The 3,255-nt window shown below is 40.3% G+C and overlaps 1 non-coding gene across 1 annotated transcript; it reads right to left on the bottom strand.

Annotated features, from left to right (window-relative positions):
- Nucleotides 1-2,696: 2,696 nt before the first annotated feature.
- On the bottom strand, nt 2,697-2,804 carry LOC118584990. Its single transcript, XR_004945144.1, has one exon. It is a non-coding gene; the product is annotated as a U6 spliceosomal RNA (small nuclear RNA).
- Between the last annotated feature and the right edge of the window lie 451 nt (nt 2,805-3,255).

Genomic DNA, 3,255 nt, shown 5'->3' with positions numbered 1-3,255 from the left:
TAAACTAAAATAAACCCTTTCCTCTCCAAGTGACTTCTGTCATGATGTTTTATCATAGCAATAGTAACTCTAACTAGGACAGAAGTTGGTACCAGGAGTAGGGTATTTCTGTGACTGACCTGACCACGTTGTTTTTGGGAGCATTGTGTAAGCAAATCCATTGAGTGTTGAGAGCTCAGTGCACTGTTCTGCAGGAGCTTAGATGATAAGAATGTTGAGAGAAGTATAGATGATGGAGGCCTGGCTTGTGAAGTTTCAGAGGGAAGCAAAGACTCCAACAGGCCATTTGTGTGAGGAAGTCTGTAGTGCCTGGTCAACTGGAGCTAAAGGATTCTCTGTGGTTAACAAAAGACCAGAATGACCAAAGTAAATCTTTGCTTTGCTGGGACAATGGATGCTGGTCAGCTGGGACTGAAGAATCATATGGGATTAAGAAGAGACCAGCATTATCAAGGTGACATCTTTGGGTAAGTGTTTCCTGAGAGTCAGTATACAGAAGCTGTTTCAGAGAAGCCAAACTTGGCCATACAAGAGTCACCCACGTGGTGCTGCCTTTGAATGTGTGAAGGGGTCAAGGTGTGGAGCATACTTGAGTTTAGAAAACAAGCCAATGTGTGCTGCAGAGGATGGGGATGGAGAAATAACCCAAGCCCCTGGAGGACCCCAGGAGATTTTGAGTGAATCATAGATATTGGTCATTGAGTTATTTATTAACACTGTTGGAGTTTGGCTTTGTTTTGTTCAGATTGTGACTGTGCCCTGGTTCTTCCATCTTGAAGTAAAAAAACATTTAATTTATTTTTTATTTTATAGGAGTCCACAGTTGAGAGACTTTGGATTTTAAAAGAGACTTTGGATTTATTTTTAAGACTAAATTTTTAAAATGTCTGAATTTGTAAGACTGTGAGACTTTTATGTTTGTAAAATGTTTTATATTCTGATGTTTATATGAATGTGTGGTCTTGGGATGAACAAGTAAGAAAAGGTTGTGGGTTTACAGTGATTTGCTGATGTGCCAAGTTGATAAGGGGTCAGTTATGCAGGATAGTTTTATGTCAACTTGACACAAACTGAAGTCATCTGGGAGGAGGGGCCCTTAGTTGAGAAAATGTTTCCATAAGATCGGGCTGATTAGTGATTGATAGGGGAGGGCCCAGCTCATGGTGAGTGGTGCTATCCCTAGGCTGGTGGTCCTGGATTCTATAAGAAAGTAGGCTGAGCAAGCCATGTGGAGCAAGCCAAGAAGCCGCACTCTTCCATGGTCTCTGCATCAGCTTCTGCCTCCAGGTTCCTGCCCTGCTTGCGTTCCTGCCTTCACAGCTTTTGATAACGAACTATATATGAAACTGTGAGCGAAACAAACCCTTTCTTTCCCAAATTGCTTTGGTCATGGTTTTTCTTTCTTTTTTATTAAATTTTTTTCATTCATTTTACATACCAACCACAGTTTCCCCTCCTTCCTCTCTTCTCATCCCCTGGCCCCATCTACTCCTCCTCCGTTCAGAAAGGGGCAGGCCTCCCCTGAGAGTCAACAAAGCTTGTCATATCATGTTGAGGCAGGACTAAGATCCTCTCCCTGCACTAAGGCTGGGCAAAGTATCCCTCATGTGCCAGGGACAGGTCCTGGTCTCACTGCTAGGGCCCCTACAAATAGACCAAGCTACACAACTGTTATCCACATGCAGAGGGCCTAGGTTGGTCCCAGGCAGGCTCCCTAGCTGTTGGTCTAGAGTCCATGAGCTCCCATGAGCTTGGGTCAGCTGTTTCTGTGGGTTTCCCTGTCAGGTCATGGTTTTTCATCACAGCAATAGTAACCCTAACTAGGACACTCTAAGAATTTTCTTTCATGTGATAGATGACTATTAAATTTTATCAGATGCTTTTTCTGCATTTATTTAGATGATTAAATGATTTTCCTTTATTGTTGTGAATTACATTGACTAATTTTTGATCATTGAATCAACCTTATATTGGTAGAATAAGTCCAGTTCATTCTTGTTTCATTATCTTTCTTGTTAGTTTCTGGATTTGGTTAGTGATGTTTTATATTTCCCTTTTCTCTATGGGAGAGAGAGATTGACCTATAAGATTTTGGTTTTGTTATTGATGTTGGCATGTAGACTAGTTTCCTTGTTATATGAACTGAGAAATGGTTCCTCTTTTTTGTTCTGTGGGTGAGTTTGCATAAGACCAATAATTCATTTCCTTCTTAATCCTTTGGAAGACACATCAGCAAAAGATCTGGGCATTGAGTTTTATTTGTATCAGAGTTAAATGACAGTTTAAATTTCTTTAATACATGTGTGATGATTTAGCTTTTCTGCTTCAGGCTGTGTTAGTTTTGATAAATTATGCCTTCTAGAAATTTTCTCATTCCATTTCTATTTTTTAATGAATTGCTATAAAATTTCCCACAGTGCCCCTTTCCTCCTGATAACAGCTGTATTCCCTTTTGTTGCTCATTTTGCCAAGAATTTATCCATTGTATTAGCTTCTGTGCTCAGAGGAAAAAAGCTTATTTTTAAAAATCATGTTTTTAATATTTCATGTAAAACAAGTTAAAGCTGATATGCACATTGTGGTAGCTTAAATGTAATTTGCTCCCATAAGCTCATAGAAAGTGGCACTATTAGGAGGTGTGACTTTGTTTGAGTAGGTGTGGCCTTGTTGGAGGAAGTGTGTCACTTGGAGGTGGACTAAATGTCTACCAGTTCACAAATTTTCATGTCATCCTTTGCTCAGGAGCCATGCTAATCTTCTCTGTATCATTCCAATTTCAGTATATGTGTTGCTGAAGTGAGCACATTTTTTAAAAAGATTTATTTATTTTATTTTATGTGTTTGAGTGTTTTGCCTGCATGCATATATATATATATGTGTGTGTGTGTGTGTGTGTGTGTGTGTGTGTGTGTGTGTGTGCACCACATGCATACCTGGTGCTATAAATCCCCTGAGACTGGAGTTACAGACAGCTGTGAGCTGCCGTGTAGGTTCTGGGAATTGAACCTGGGTCTTCTAGAGAGCAGCCAGTGCTCCTAACCACTGAGCCATTTCTCCAACCCCCATTTCACATTTATTAACAACACATTTCATGTGGAGGGCTCTGCAAACACCAGGACCAGCAGATTAATGATCCATGAAAGGCCAGAAGGAAATCATGACTTATTTAGCCAGTGTTGGTTCAAACTTCTAGAGTCTCACCCTGGGCTGTTTATTTTACCCATATTTAAGACCAGCACATTTTAGGGGGGAAAA

Source organism: Onychomys torridus, chromosome 5 (genome assembly GCF_903995425.1).
Source record: "Onychomys torridus chromosome 5, mOncTor1.1, whole genome shotgun sequence".
Classification (NCBI taxonomy): Eukaryota; Metazoa; Chordata; class Mammalia; order Rodentia; family Cricetidae; genus Onychomys; species Onychomys torridus.
The sequence above is the reverse complement of the archived record's forward strand: the minus strand, read 5'-3'. Positions and strand labels throughout refer to the sequence as shown.